This window comes from Sciurus carolinensis, chromosome 7 (genome assembly GCF_902686445.1).
Source record: "Sciurus carolinensis chromosome 7, mSciCar1.2, whole genome shotgun sequence".
NCBI lineage: Eukaryota > Metazoa > Chordata > Mammalia > Rodentia > Sciuridae > Sciurus > Sciurus carolinensis.
In genome coordinates, this window is record NC_062219.1 from 97,809,987 (window position 1) to 97,827,495 (window position 17,509).

Here is a 17,509-nt window from a genome sequence, read left to right on the forward strand (position 1 = left end):
AAGTCCAGGCTAAATTGATTTATGTAATTCCAGGGTGAGATTTGACTTACAGAGCCAGTGCCAGAAAATTGGACAGATCAATTTTGATCAAAATTTCAAAAGCAATTAATCACTATCATAGATCACTTTCAACAGCAACAGTGAGCCTTCTGAATAGTGTTTCGTGTGTTTCCATGTGTCTATTGTCTGACTCACTGATTTGGCAACAATATTGTGTATTTTTCCTGCTGTCACAAAGATCATCCGAGCAGAATACATTTAAATATTTAAGACTTCTAAGGGCAGAAATTGTTACTATAAAATAACTTTCAAATTATTTTTCTAGCATGCATAGCTCTTAAAAGTGCCAATGCTTGGTTTTTAAGAATCAATAGTCGATAAGCTTGTCGGTCTATAAAATTCATTAATTTCAAAAATGAATTCTTTAATTAAAAATGTCACTTGAAATTAATCATAATTCTATTCAGTAAAGATTTATTGAATGCCTATCATATATCAATATAGTACATCATTTTTGAGGGTTAGGATCTGGTTTTTTAAAATGCACACAGTGTCACCAGTTGACCACCTTGAAAAATGACACTCATTTAAATGTTTACAGTCTTGGATTTTTATAAAAATTATCCCTAGGCCAATCTGTTCCTCTTTATGGGGAGCAATAAAGAAGACCATAAATGTTGCCTCTGTGTTTGGGGCTCCAGAGATGAAGGTGTAGTGCAGCATCAAGATGTAGAAAGGAAGGCACAACCCTTTGAAGGAAGGAAGAAGTGTGTCCTCCTGAGAACCAGGGTCATAAGCTGACTCACATCAGGCCAGTCCTGGAAGTAGGAGAAACAATGAATCAACAACCACCATCAACCCTAACATAATCCCCATTTACTTATTTGTAATAAGTTGTCATGATACTATCTCATTTTTATGAGGAGACTAAAAAACAAAGGTGAAGTCAATGTGAAAGTACAGCTATGAGGGTCAACCTCTGTTTTTGTATTCTTATCAATGGTTGGAATGCTATCCATCACTGCTAACACATATGGAGACTATTACAGCTTTGAATTTAGCAATTTATAATGAGGATTAAAAATTCCAGGGCTGTAGAGGTGTAGTTCAGTGGTAGAGCACTTGCCTAACCTGCATTAGGCCTTGAGTTCAGTCCCTAGCACTGCCCTGAATGCCCTCCACCCCTGCAAAAAAAAGAAATTATAGGTATGTGTATATAATTTAATCCTCTGTTTTAATCCTGTAGGGAACATAGTCATATTATCATCTGTGTTTTTTCCATGAGGAACTAAGGCTCACAGCTTTAAGTAACTTGCCTCAATTAAACAATAGGTGATAAAGCAAAAAGCTGAGTTCAAAAGTGTCTGATTGCTTTTTTGTGTTGTTTTGTTGTTGTTGTTGTTTCTGAATAGGATCTGGTACTTTAAATCTGAGTTTTTTAAAGCAAAGAAATGTTCAACTTAGTGATATAACTCTAAATCTTGTCAGCTGCTGTTTCACTACTCTAAGGGGAGGAAGGTGTTTTATACTATTTTCCAAAGAAAGAGAAAGAGAGAGAGAGAATCTAAAATGAATACCAGGCTTACTCTCTCCCCACCTTCCCTAGCACCAAACTGACCTAATCTTTTGCTGTTGTTGGACATAGGATTATTCTCTAAAACATATTAAGCATATTTTCACAAGCTGTTTCACAGAAAAATAAGTGATGGACAAGTTTGAACAGGTCTGACTCAGCTGGTGAGCTGCTATAGAAAGTATAGCTTTAATTTTGTTCTTTATATTTTTTTTACTCTTTGGAAGGAAGATGTCAAAGGCATCAGATGTTGCTTAATAAAAAACAACTACCATCCAAAACCCAGGCCTTATCCAAAGCCACCCTAGTAACCAGCCAGGCCAGGGTGTGAGATTGCCTAGCACCCCAGGGCATCCACACTGCCCACTGCAGGGTTCTCAGAATTCCACAGAGCAATAACTATCCTTCTATTGTTCCAAGTGCATTCTTATCATGCAGCAATCAGGCCATTTGCCTTGTTCATTTAGTTTCTAAGGATGGTTGTTGGATAAGACACAGTCTGAACCTTTCTTTAATCCATTCACCTTTTTGCATATACATATTTCTAGGCTCTAGGAATATAAAGGTGTACAAGGTAAACACTGTTCTTTCTTGGTTCCTGCTACTTACTGTTGAGAAACATATGGTCACGTGTAAATTGCACCAGGTTCTAAATTATGTGAGTTTAGAATCTAGAGTTTATAAACCAAGAATTCCAAACTTGTATAGTTCTCTTAAAGGTTAGAGAACATTATTCATTTAACAAATTGTTATTTAATGGCTAGACTGCAAGCCATTGTTCTCAATTCTGGATGTATAGCAAATGCTCTACTAAAGCTTGTGATCTAATAAGATACATTATTATTTTAAAAAATCATTTTAAAATCTGGAATTTTATTTTTTGATTTATAGTCATTATTCTTTATATTTGTTACATCAGTTTGAGGAAAATTACTCTCATGAGCTTTCCTTTACATAATTACTTGCGCCGAATTCAATGGTAGGGATGAATTTGATGATATCTGGTTATTCGTGATAAAAGATGAACTTTTTGCTTCTCATTTAAATTTTGAAATATTAATACTATATAGGGCAATAGGGAGATGTGAATATAAATTATTTTATTCAATACTGTGTGAATACAAACTGTTGTTTCTCAAACCTTCTAGTGGAGATGCAGTGGCCATGGTCAGGAGGCCAAGCCTCACTTCTGTAACCCCATGGCTCTTACATTTTTCAGTTGTAGTTTTAATTTAGAAGTGATAGCTTTCCATAAACACTAGGCTTCACTTTGGGTCACTCTAGACAAAGAAATTAGTCAGTAAATTATTTTAATAAACTAGTGAGGAAAATATAGAAAAAGTTTTATCTAGGCAGAGTAAGGAAGATATTAGTTAGGCAGAAATTCTTATCTAATAACTTTTATTTACCATTTACTCAGTAGAATTTCATCCCAGTTGAGCTAGTCTTTTCTACAGATGTGTTGTAGTTGTACATATAGTTTTAATTACATATATAAAATTCTTTAGCCATTATTTTTTCTTTAGCCTGGAATCTGTTACATATTTTACTGTTATTGAGTAAGCATAAGGTCAAGCATACACTTCACACTCAAGATGTTTTTCTCTGTTCAAAAATGTTGATATTTTTAGAAAATATCTGGAAAGTGTTTCTTTTTGTTTTGTTTTGTTTTTATTTTCACGTCAGAAGGATGATCATTCAGGACAATTTAGTGGCTCATACTGTTGAGGTTGAGGAATGATTTTCCAGGGGTTGAGGCAAAGAAATCTTAAACAGCAAGTTGCTACCTTTGTCACGGTGCAGTTCCTGTAGAAAGGGGTGGTATGTATGTGAGCAGCGCTGCAGAGGTAAGGGAGGAGGCTGTGTACACACCAGGATGTCAGCAACCTAAGGCCCAACCCACTGCCCTGTGATCCTCTAGGCTCTCTGTGGCCATCTGAGTACACACTGTACCTCATAATAGGGGTGTGACATTCTGAACAAAGCACCTGTATGGGTTTTGGGGATTTTTTTGTTTTTTAGCAATTGTTTCTGAATTTGTTTTTACCACAGGTGTTTTGAAATCTAAACAGATATGTAGGTCTGAGTAAGCTAAAATAAGTTATATTTCTTTACTCTAAAAATATGCACATATGCTATAGAAAATATAAGTAAACACAAAGAAGAAAATTTAAATCATCTTGAATTATACTGCATTTATCAATTCTTTATTTTGTTATATATTTTGCCAATAGTCTTATTCTACCAACATACATATTTTATTTAAAAGGATAATACAATATAGATCATTTTATTAAATTTTTAAGGATTTTTTTTTATCATAGAATGTAGAAAATTTTTTCCACTTTTGAATCATGTGTTACCAGAATTATCCATTAATATGTTTGTTTCAGAGGTGACCCACCTCTTTTTTTGCATAACCAAAAAATAAAGTATTTTTGTCTCAAACTATGTGATCATGATATTTAAATTTTGAGAATTCTGAGAATTCTCATGCTCTCATATCCTATATAGACAGAGCAAGGACCAAGTTAAGTGATGAGAAATAGTAAGAGATCAGCATCATAAATTTGAAGTCCAATTTATATGCATTCTGAACAGTTGAGTTTTGGTGTTAGATGTTGTGTAGTGATTATTAGGTAGTACTTGGTGGTAGGTTGCTTATCCTATGATATGCAAATAGGCAGATAGTAAGATTTAAACATATATGTGGAACAGTGATTTGGAAACCCACTCAAGTCAAATATAGATTTTTATTGTTTTTTCTGTAATTATGATATCTTCTATATTAACTTGTATTCATTCATTTAATGAACTATACACGATTTTTTACATCAATGATTATTCCTAAATGAAAATCTTGTATCTTCACTTGTTTACTTCCTTCTGAATTAGTAACTTTCCCTGATCATTGATTGTATCTTGGGTATAGATATTAAATTCCAATGGAATATCTATTTATGCAAAATGAATATCCCCGGCTCTCAGTATCCTGGCAACTGCCCACACTTGAACAGTTATGTGAGGACACTCAAGTCAGTCATTCTGGGTTCCTTCTTCTCCTGCTCAGGTTGGTAGAAAGAACAGGAGGCACTGAAAGAGGAAACAGGAACACTCTCCAACAAGAACAGCAGTGTATTGCAGTCAACAGATTCACAAGCAGAATCTTGCCTTTAGACTTCCTTCAGAAATGTTTTAAAATAAACTAGCAGAAATAAAGTCACAGTCCTTCAAGATGACATTTCACTTTGAATCTTAGTACATTGCAAATTTATTTGTTTGTTGAGACAGGATCTCCCCATGTTGACAAATCTGGTCTTGAACTTGAGTTAATTATCCCCTGCCTCAGCCTTCCAAGTAGCTGGGACTACAGGTGCATACCACCTTCTCTGGCTTGAGTCTTACTACATTGTATTCTGTGTATTGAAAGATTGAAATTGTATTTGCCTCTTTGGGCCTATGTTTCATTGTTGAAGTAACCAATATGTTGACTTCAAGAAAATCATGTATCCTTTTGGACTTTGTCATAAATTATTTAAGATATCTGCAGATAATATTAAATGTTAAAACTTTATGAAATGATTTTAATAAAATTAAAATATTTAAGTAAATATTAGAAGATAATATAACTATTGTGAATACCATTTGATGTTTAATATGTTGATATTTATTAAACAGGTATTTAACATATTAAATGCATTTCATTAAAGTAATATTCAAATATTATATTTCTGATAACTTAAATTTATTTTTAAAATGTAAATATTTGACATAGAAATTCAAAGTGAGTTTCTGCATTATAAAATATTTCCTAACTTATCAGAGTTACTAAAATTGTTTTAGATAAGTCTGAATAGCTCATAATTCAATAAGAATACATTTTAAATACAGTGCATACATTAGCTTGGCTAAGCAATGCTTCACATAAGAAATACCCTCTAAATTCTGAGAGTGACAGCTAAGAATGGACAGCAATATTATCTTTTCAAAGAAAAGAGCTGTTTATTAAAATGTATTTAATGTATGAACTGAAGAGCTAATTATGCATCCATTCTTCAGTGGCATTTTAGATGACAGCTGTGTGGAAGCAAGGAGGATAATATTAATACACTGTCTTCAAATGAATGAAAGCAAAAATAAATTTTGTGCCATATTCTCAGGCATTTGAGTGCCTCACTTCAAGTGGATTGCAGAACACGAACATACTCATTTTGTGTTAAGGAGCTAGAATGATTATTATCCCAGTGTGAAAATAAGGCCTGCATTGATTAATCTGTGAAAACACCAATGAAAATGGAGCCCACTGGCATTCATGTGATTCAAGAACAAAGGCTTTCTATTTTTAATAGTAAATAGAAACATACATTTGAGAAAATTGATTTTACAAATAGAGATGAGTTTTCTTCATATTGCCAAGAATTTTAACAGTCACTAAAAATAATGTATGCAAACAATTTTTTTTCCTGGGATTTATTAATATTAATGATAGGTTACTGAGAAAATATCACTTTGAGTTATTTAATTTTAACATAGATTTTTAAGCTTTCTTTTTAATTGAAGTAAAAGAATCTAGCCAAATTGTATGAAATAAAGTTGTAAAATTAATTTTAAAATTAGCTAATTTTTCTCTGGTACTATTTTGGAGGTTGAAATTAGGTGAACATCTAATCCAATTAGTCTTGATAATAAAATGCAGATTATCAAAAAGATGAGTGTATCACTACCTTGCAACTCATATTGCTAATTTTAGGTTGGTTGTATTTGCAATTTCAATTTTGTTTTGAATTATGCACTCCTAAATCAACAGTTTTAGGCCAAACTAGAACCTGCATCTACATATTTTAGAGATTATTAACTTTGATTGCCATTTTTAAAATCACCTACTGAGCCTAGAAAAAAATACTAACATCTAGTTTTCGCTTCCAACCAGCTGTGTCACTGAGCTGGCCTTCAGGATCATGTAGAAGCTTCCTGAATGGTTATCTTGTAAGATAAGGATGAGAATAAGTTTTGGGTATCATATATGGTGGTGGGTGAAAAGTAGCCTATTATCTTAATGTATAATACCTATCCTTTGATAATTATATTTATATTTTCTCTCATGATTATAAAGTCAAATTATTCTTGAAATCCAGTTCCTCTGTCATTAGTTCCTTGTCATGACTAACTGAAAAGGATGAAAATCTGTGCTAAGCATTTGCATTTTTGAAGGTAACATACAATTTATTCATAGACCACTTTTATAACACAGTATTTTGTAAGCAAACATTATATTATAGAACCTGCATTTTAAATCTTTTTTTTTTTAAAGCTGTAAGTTTAAGTAATGGAAAATATCATTTACTTCTTTTTTGAATAATTGTGCATTGAACAGTTAAATTTCAAACTTGACTTTCTCTAAAATTTACTCAGCAGACTCCACAAAAAAATTATAGTCCACATGCATCTAACAACTCTTGTTGAGACAATAAAATAAGCCACAGGAAAGTTATTTTATAACTTTCTTTCTGCTGAGTTAATGGTACAATCATTTTAGCTAAGGAGGAAAAGAAAGTTACTGACTTATTGTCAGAATCTTGCATTGAACAGGTAATGTACAATAAAATATATTCAATATAATATAGGGTTATATCTAGAATTAAAAAAAAATCATTGTTTTTAAAATGAAAAATATAAAGCTGGGAAAAAATTTTCTTGTGCCCATAGAAGTACCAGCTAAGCAAATATATAACCCAGGGAATATGCCATCTCAGTGGGTCTGTACAATATTTCCAGCATTTGAGAAAATTTTTGTATTTATTAAAAGAAGAAAATTTTTGTATTTATTAAAAGTATGAATTAAAAGAGAAAAGATTAAGATACATTATTATAAAGTAAATGTGCTATATTTTATTTATTAAATATGACAATTTATTGAAGAATGACTCCGTGAGAATTGGTTGTATATGCACATGCAAAAAAAACACTCATACACCCACCTACAAAAATATGGACTGTTGAAACATTATGTCTCTTGGATAGGTCTTATAATTAGTGATGATTTGTAACCATTGTCTCTTTATGTTGAACAAATGACTTATCCATACTGGGTCCTTGTTAAACTTCTAGCTCATTTTATAACAATATGTGTCAGAAAACAACAACAATAAATAGAACAGGTCAGTCTCTCTGGTCTCACTGATCACAGTAAGAACTCAGAAGTCCCTTCCTGCTCAGGTGAGTGCAGCATCAGCCAGGAGATAAATATCTCATTGGATTTCTGGCACCTAGAATTTTTGGTAGTGATGGTTCAGTCAAAGATAAAGGATTAAGATTCCCATTGCTGAGAAGATTTGAGAAAGCAAATAAAGAAACCGAGAGATCCCATAGTTAGGCCATACTTCACAGTGAAGGGTATAGTTCTTGACAAAATTTCTCTTACAATTAAAGGGATTATTTTGTTCTTCTTTTTAATGCTGAAAAGGTAAAACCAGAACCAGACAAAGAGGAACATGTAGAACAAGAGCAAAGTCTTATGGGGAGGAGTCCCAAACTTGAAGTTTCCATCATCTGGTCTGAATTCTCCTATTAACAATAAGTCAAGTATAGACCACCACGGAAGCTCAGAGAAGCCTCAGTGTTCAGGATTCCATTAAGATTTTAATATGTGGATGTACTAGACTGAAGCATCTCAATACCTAGCCTCCTTCCCTCCTCAGTTGGATGATACCACATGGACCAATGCTAACAACACCCTCCACGATGGTTATGCTGGCAAGACCCGCCCCCATATTGAGTCATCTTGTCAAGCAGCAAACTCTCAGAGTGTGGCCAAGGGACTTGCCATGAATAACAAAGTCACTCCAATCACCTGAAAAATTTTCATGATTTAGAGGCTGCCTCTCACTAACCAGGAACAAAAAGTAGCTAATCTTTCTAAACTACAAGGAGTGAGACCCACTTATCAACCTGGGAATGCAGGCAGTGGCACTTTGGGCAAAACCACAAGCAGTCAGAGAAGGTCATGCAGCTGGATTTACACTTTGTGGAGCTTCAAACCCAATGTCATTCTAACTGCCATACTTTATGCTGATCTGTGACTACACACTGGGCTGCTATCTGATCCCATAGAAAAATGAGGCATGTAGGCGGAGTGAAACCATCAGGAACTACAGATTAGTCTCCATGTCTATATTAGGTTGACAAGCCTACCTTCTTCCCTGAATGGAAAAAAAAGTGTTGGAATTCTTCCAGAAGAGAATTACAACATATTACTTTATATCATCATTTTTATTCTTTTTTATTATTTCCCCTATCCTTATGTACATTTCAAAAATTCCATGGCTAAATTCCTCAGGCTTTTGAGTGATTCAGGATTTTATTTCACAATAATGAAAGAATTTCGTAGACTCAAGGCAGACAAACTTCTACATGGTTTTCAATTATCATTCACCAGTTTTTTATCTACCTTTTGTTTTGGAAATCCTTCTTCAGTGGACTTCTTTGTCTCCTTTCCATTGAGATGAACTCTTTACTCCAAAGTAAGAAGATAGACACATACTTTGTTTAACAATATTCAGAATCACTAGCCCGCCTATATTGTTGTACAGCTGTTCAGCAGAGTCAAGGACAAATGTTTACATTTTAGCCACTTGAGTATTTTGCCAGTAAGTAAGAGTAATTTTTATTGGTACAAAGTGTTTATTTAGAATGATGGGTTTCATTGTGGCATATTCATATTCATATTAGAAATAAAATGCTACAGATTGAATCAACTCGTTATTAAATACAGTAATATATAAAATGTATAAAGTGGAGACTAAAACAGCAGATAATTTTTAAAACACCACCACAATCAAGAGGGTTGAATTTATAGTGATTTTCCTAACATTTCAAATCATAATGACCTCATGTGGGAACACAGTAGACTGTAAAAGTCACCCATTAACAAACTAACTATAAGTTTTTAGAGTAGCCTTAAGCTTATTAGGCGTCTTTGCCTTCTTGATATTCACACAGAGATAGCAGTGAATGAAACCACCCAAAATTATGTACAGAAATAAAATTGTGAAAACATGTTATAATATGGTACACATGGAGTACACTGAGGTATTAAGCAAGGGTAAGTATAAAAATAGAAAAAAAAAAAACTTTAAAAAAGAAAAATAATCCAAAGATTTTCTCAACTACACTGAATATTAGAAAAGGATTTAATTATTAGGTGACAAAATTCAGCTATATCCACAGAGCTACATTCCAATGAGTATCATTAAAATTAATTTAAAAAGTACCATGTACCAATTTGTTGGATCACAGATGTATTTGGGGACTACATACTCAAATGGTTATAATTTACTTTATTACGAATTACTCATTTATTTGTGAAATGTCTTTCTAAATTTACTCATTTATATCTTCAAAATAATCCATATTTTAAATTCTTATTTATTGTTTTTTATTTTACTTTAGATTTAGAAGTTATTACTTGCTTCATGGTCCAGGTAGCCAAGTAGAAACATGTACCTTCACTAGTTACTTAGGGACTTCACCTAGGCACTTAATCAAAGCCTAAAATGGATTTGACTGCTTTTGAGGAAATTTTGGTCTTTAGGATAAGTTCACCAGCTGCGCATAGATGTTCTTTAAAGTACCAAAAGTCCAGTCCTATTCCTGGTTGGTGGGGCCCCTACCAGAAATCATTATTCATAACATGAATCAAAAAATGTGAAAAAAGCAAAGCTAAACCATAAAAACTTACTAATTATTAAAATAAAACATAAGTTTTCATTGAATATATTAAACATTCATTTACCAAAGTGTAATAGGTACCTAAAATTTTAAAATTTAAACTCCTGCATTTTAAAATTTAAACTGACTTGTTCTCCCAGTTTCTTCCCCTCATTGGGTCTGAGACCTTTCTTATGCAAAGATTACATGCCTTTCCTTTTGATAAAAATATTTTAAAATTTTAACTTCACTAGTAATATTTCTTACATTTCTAGACCATAGAAATTTCTTCAATGAATGCTGTACATTATTTATATTTCAGTTACTACCAAGTCAGTAACTCCAAACCTCTAAAATGAAGCCAGGGATCAGACCAGGCTGCCTTGCTAAGGAATTTAGACTTGATCCTGAGTGTGCTGCAAAAATCATGTAAACGGGCCAATGAGCGTACTTGGAACCAAGTCCCTCTGGTTAAAAGGTAGAAAAAGAATATAATAAAATGCATGTAGGGAATATAAACATACATATATACATACATATTTATACAAATGTACACATACACCACACACACACACACACACACATATAATATGGAAACACAATAAAAGATAGCAAGTAGTTCTGTTCAGAGATCAGGACTAGCCCTGGAAAAGGGTTAGTGAGGATGAAAAGAAACAGATGAGATGGATTCTACATATATTAAGGGAGAATAAGAAATAACTGGGTGATTTCTTAGATTGAATGGGCAAAGGAGAGAGGGGAACATGAAGATTCTGTGGTTTCTTGGGTAATGTGATAGGTCAGAGCTTCCTTCATTCACTGCTATGGGAACCTTGGAAAGTGTACAAAGTATGGAGGAAAAGAGTAGAATTTTGGAAAAAGTTGACTTTGAGATAACTTTGTCAATGTTTCAGGGAAAGTTAAATACACATTTCTGTGACTCAGAATTGTGTGACTATTGAAATGCATTATCAGTTCATTAAAAGACTTTCAGAACCAGAATTGAAGTGCAGGTCTAGCTATCAGACTCCTGAGACTACCATTCAAAATGAAGAGATCCAGGTGAGAGAAACCTATGACCTCTTTTATGCATCCAAAATGAAGATGTAAAATATTTAAATGTTTTATTCAATAGTTACAAAGAGTACACCATAAGATTCTAGAATTGAGAACAATGTTTAGAAAGGCCCAGCTCTTTGTTACTCTCTAAATGAGTTATCTCAAGTGATACTTTCTTCTAGCAGAGAATATTTCATTAAATATTTGTAAGACTGATAAAAGTTGTAAATGCTTACCAGAAGCTGACTGAACTTCCTGAGAGCATAACCGATGGTGAATTGAGAGTTAATGACTCTTCTTGGAATGTAATTCACTATGTTCATCTGTGGAAACAGATGCTGGCCACCCATATTTCCCCTTCAGTACTATTCTCTTACCCTCTGAATCTTAAAACAGTAAACTATGCAATTATAAATAGTGGGAATACAAATTGTGCAGATAAAATGCTTGAGCCATGTGGTTCCAAAATTCCATTAATACTTTAAAATGCTCAGAGCACAACAGATAACCCTGCCTTCCACTTTGGGTGAGGGAATGTGCCTGAATTTGCATTTTAACAAATTCAGCTGCAGCAGCCCACAGGTTTGTTGACAAAATCAAAACTACACTCTCACTCATTCAGCTAATTAATTATTGTGCAAATCACTAATTATTATATAATCCAAGGGGAGTAAAAAAAAATTAAATCCTACTTTCTAGGGGGGAACAAAAAGATGAAGAACCACCAGAAGTCGGGAACTTCTTTCATATAAAAGGGTTGTTGAAAAAATAATGAGATAGTTATAAATTAAAAATTTCCATCTTCCCAACAACTAAAATTTATGAGCTATCATTTCCTCATCTTTAAAAAAAGGTCATATTAACTCCTACCCTGGTGGAAAATTGGGAGCCTTAACTAATAATATACATGAAATGCCTCACACTGTGCTTGGGTTTTAGAGGGTATAATGATAATGAGTTACAATAACAACAAAATATCTAAACCTAGCCTACTTTCTTTGGGAATAAATAGCCTTAAAACAATCCTTAAGTATACATTTGAGATATGCTTTTAAATATAATGATATCCCTTAAAATCAGAAATATACCTGAGACTAAAAAACTGAGTGGCTCAGAGCCAGGATGAATTTTAATCAACTATTTTGTAATTTCTGGTATGATTCACAAACACATAGCAGTTTGTAATGATAGAGATTAATTTAATTTTCCTGCTTTAGTGTTTTGTTTTTGTTTTTATTTTTGTTTTTTGTACTGGGAATTGAACTCAGAGGCAATCAACCACTGAGCTGTATCCCCAATCCTATTTTGTATATTTTTTTTAAATTTAGAGACAGTGTCTCACTGAGTTAGTTGCTTAGCGTCTCCCTTTTGCTGAGACTGGCTTTGAACTTGTGATCCTCCTGCCTCAGCCTCCCGAGCTGCCCTCTCTGTTGTGGATTTTAAAAACTTTTTCTTCTAAGACTTTTTTGCAGATTTCAGAAATACAAAGAAAGAGCTATCTAGGACTAGCAAAGTGTGAAGATGGCAGCCGTGCATCATGGTAATAATCTCCTTGGTATCCTTTCTGAACTGAGTTCTGAAACTGATTTACTCAGAAGATGACATTTTTAAACCTACTTCCTAAAAGATAAACATTAAAAATTTACTTTTCCAACTGGGCACAGTGGCGCATGCCTGTAATCCCAGCAACTCTGGAGACTGAGGCAGGATGATCTCAAGTTCAAAGCCAGCCTCAGCAAAAGTGAAGCACTCAGCAATCAGTGAGACCCTGTCTCTAAATAAAACACAACATAGGGCTGGGGATGTGGCTCAGTGGTCCAGCGTCCCTGAATTCAATCACGGTACCCCCCCCCCAAAAAATTTTACTTTTCTTCTTTTTTTTAATTTTAATGTGCCAACGTTTATTTTTTAACAAGTTTGAAATATAAACACATGTGAACCAACTAAAGATATAAGACATGGTATATAATACTATAAAACTATAATAATATAATGTATTGTCAGAGGCATGCTATAACAGATACAGATAAAAAGAGCATAGAGGGAAGAGTTAGTTTGTAGTGAGAAGTTTCATTGAAGAAATGGCACTTGAATGTAACAGACAAATTTAATAGGAAAAGGAGGGATGATAGGAATGGTGAGCAGGAGGTGGTGTTCCCAAGAGAGAGAAAGCAGCATTTGATACTCGTAAAGAAACTGTTGGTGTGCCTGACTCTGTGCTCTACACGGACGCACAAAGCTGGGGTCCTGACGCGGTTAAAGGATCTAAACATAGCCAATCACTTAACCTCTCTGAGCATCACTTTCTCAATTAAAAAAAATAAGGTTGTTGAATTATAGCTTGTTTTTAAGTTTCTAGGACTTTCACTCTTTTGCTTTAAAAAAATCTGTGGATGTTTCCTGTTTTCCATGGGACAAAGTCCAAATACACCCCCTGATTAATGAAGGCACTTAACAATCTCACCCCAAAATATACCTTCCAGCCACATCTCCCATCATGACTTCCTTTCTCCTTACATCCTGTAGAACTTAATTGCTCTGTGTGAGCTGGGTGTGGGGGCGCACGCCTGTAATCCCAGCAGCTCAGGAGGCTGAGACAGGAGGATTGTGAGTTCAAAGCCAGCTTCAGCAAACGTGAGGCGCTGAGCAACTCATTGAGACACTGTTTCTAAATAAAATACAAAATAGGGCTAGAGATGTGACTCAGTGTTTGAGTGCCCTGGGGTTCAATCCCTGTTACCAAAAATAAATAAATAAATAGAGTGCATTAAGCTTGGACACTAACAAAAAAGTGTCAAAATTATACAAAAACACTAGTTAATACTAAATCCTAGATCTCACTTCTTGATATGGTTCATTTAACATATATGGCTGCTGCTGGTTACTTGGACACCTTGTCTCAGTCCCATCTTCCTAATTGGTTCTTCACACTTTCACCAGAATATTTTGTCTAAATTATACTAAATATTTACTTTTCCAGCTACTTAAATAATGCCAGCTTTCCTATGGTTTGGCCCCTCTTTTCTATGGTTCATGTTTTTTCTCAGCAACCTCCATGTTTAATGTATCTGGAACAAAGAACACAGTTTTGCAACTTTAAAAGTCATCGAGATTTTTCTTTCCCACTGTGAATGTTCCCACTGCAGAAATGAGAATACTTTGAGAAATGCACACCACTTAATAGGCCTGATTCTGCTGAGAGCAAAGTATTTGAGATGCAGAAGCTTCTGAAACCACTAGAGTAACATTTAATGCACAAGAAGTGTTACCTGGATAATTTACACTCCTTTATCAAAGTAAAATGTTCCTCAGTGATGGTTATTAGCATGTAATAGAGATGCACTCTAGGCATTTTGTAAAACTTGACTCACAGGGTAAAAAAAATAGTCTTAATTAAATTAAAAATACAGTAACTTTTAAATAAATATTGATATATTTTAAATACATGCAAACATGACAACCTAATTGCATATAGTGCCTTCCTGAATAGTTCTGTTTTACTCATTTTGCATAATTGGTTCACAAATTCCTTTTTTGCTTAGCACCATTTATTTATATGTAGCTTACAAATATTTATGGTACTTTTACTATGTGTCTGCCACAATAGAAGGTCTCTCTTCACATAGATCTTAGAGTCCAGTTTGAAAACAAGGTCACATGCTACAAGGTAATATAGGAAAGCCTTTAAAGAAAATAAATTCTATTTGATAGTTTAAATGGCACCTATGTTCTTACTGAGATTGTGTATTTGCTCAGAAAATCCCTTTCTTGAGATGACTAAATGTTAAGAGTTCAGTCCAAGTTCATTCGAATAATGAAAGTTAGTAGCTCCCTCCTCTGTGTTTTCCCCAGCATTTTCTTAAAATATACTTGCTTTGTAATCAACGAAATTTTGCTAGTATTTCCCTGTGATCTCCTTAAGACTTTCTGAACTGCCCTCCTATTCAAGGCATAGTATGGTGACTAGTACATAAGAGATCTTCAGAAAAGAAAAAAAAAAAAAAAAAGACAGAAATATTTAATGATGCTTTGTTATTTATATAGTCAATATGAATGTATTCTATATTTTGTGTACTACATTGTATCTTGAAATATGAATTGGGAAGCCAAGAAATGGTGGAAACTGAAAGAGATTCTAAAGCTCTGTTTCTCACATCCTAATTTGCATTTTCCCAAGCCACAATTCTGTAATCTATTCCAACAACCTCAATTGTGCAGATAGTTATTTAGCACTCTTTCTGAAGAGTAATTTATTTTCTCAATTCACATTCACAGTCTGGCTAGGACTTCTCATATGGTGATGATCTTGATACTGAGAGTATCTTACTTCCTTTATCATTTTACTAAAGGATCTTACTTCAGAGTACAATTATTTTTTTAATGACATCCTAGACAACATTACAGGACTAGAAACAATTGTCCAGGAATCCAAAACTTGTAGGAAGTTCTAAAATACTTTAAATCTACCCATCTCCTAAATAGTAGAATCCCAAGAGGACAGAAATTATAAGTGCATTCTTGGGCCTTTATAAATTTGAATTTCAGAGGAACCTCATCATGAGGGACCTTAAGAGGTCTCTTTGTATGTTTGGGTCTTTTCCATGATGAAGGTTCCATGGTTGCTTAGGTTAGAATCCCTTTAGCTTCCTAAGTTTTACTTTTCATGTCTGATAACTGCAGGAAAGAGATCCAGGAGCCTGAACGTGGCTGATGAGCAAGGCAGACGGCTGATGACATTAGAAAATATTCATTGAGCCAGCACTCTCCAAGCCCAGTCTAAAGAGCCTAGCTTCACTGAGATAAATTGGATTAGTGTGCGGCATTTGTAAATAGTGCCTATCCAATGTTAGCAAAGACATACGTGAAGAAAATTTGGCACAAAAAGAAATAAGACTTTTCTTGATCTTTGTTCACTGTTGTTATTGAGAACATGTAAACAAAAGAAAAAATCTGAACTAAGTGAAATAAACCCTTGCGAATTGTGAGCAATCTTGGAAAATCTAAAATTCCCCTTTGTCTGGTTAGGAGTACATTTGAATTTCTTATTTGTCTGCCTAGTTACAATTGTATAAGTTAATGGAATATCTCACTTTCCTAGCCTTGAACAAGGAGGGAAAAACATAGTATTGGTTCACATACAAATGGAGAACTACCAAAGGGGAAATTTTTGTGCAATGAAATGCAATACTTTTGCACTTTTTTGTACTGGGATTCTGTTGTGATTATTTCATTGAATTCATTTGTAAAATACTTCTGGTGCTTAGCTGAAAAACTTTTTTTTAATTTATTTTTATTTTAAACAAATAGGATACAGGATGTTTCTCTGTACATGAAGTAGAGGCATACCATTTATGTAATCATACATTTATATAGGGTAATAGTTTTTGATTCATTCAATTATTTTTTCCTTCCCTCCACCCCTCCCACCTCTCCTTTCCCTCTCTACAGTTCCTCCTTCCTCTATTCTTGCCCGCCTCCCATGCCTTATTATGTGTCATCATTCGCTTATCAGCAAGATCATTCGTCCTTTGGTTTTTTGAGATTGGCTTATCTCACTTAGCACGATATTCTCCAATTTCATCCATTTGCCTGCAAATGCCATAATTTTTTTTATTCTTTATGGCTGAGTAATATTCCATTGTGTGTGTGTGTGTGTGTATATATATATATATATATACACACACACACACATCACAGTTTCTTTATCCATTCATCCATTGAAGGGCATCTAGGTTGGTTCCACAATCTGGTTATTGTGAATTGAGCAGCTATGAACATTGATGTGGCTATATCTCTGAAGTATGCTGATTTTAAGTCCTTTGGGTATAGGCCAAGGAGTGGGATAACTGGGTCAAATGGTGGTTCCATTCCAAGTTTTCTAAGGAGTCTCCACACTGCTTTCCAGAGTGGCTGCACTAATTTGCAATCTTACCAGCAATGTATGAGTGTACCTTTTTTCCCACATCCTCTCCAATACCTATTGTTGCTTGTATTCTTGATAATTGCCATTCTGATTGGGGTGCGATGGAATCTGAGGGTAGTTTTAATTTGCATTTCTCTTATTACTAGAGATGTTGAACATTTTTTCATATGTCTGTTGATTGCTTGTAGATCTTCTTCAAAGTGTCTGTTCATTTCCTTAGCCCATTTGTTGATTGGATTATTTGTATT

General features: G+C 34.0%; 1 protein-coding gene across 6 annotated transcripts in view; it reads left to right on the top strand.

Annotated features, from left to right (window-relative positions):
- Positions 1-17,509, top strand: part of Khdrbs2 (KH RNA binding domain containing, signal transduction associated 2) — a 616,356-nt gene that overhangs the window by 549,910 nt on the left and 48,937 nt on the right. The gene's annotated exons all lie outside the window — the stretch shown is intronic.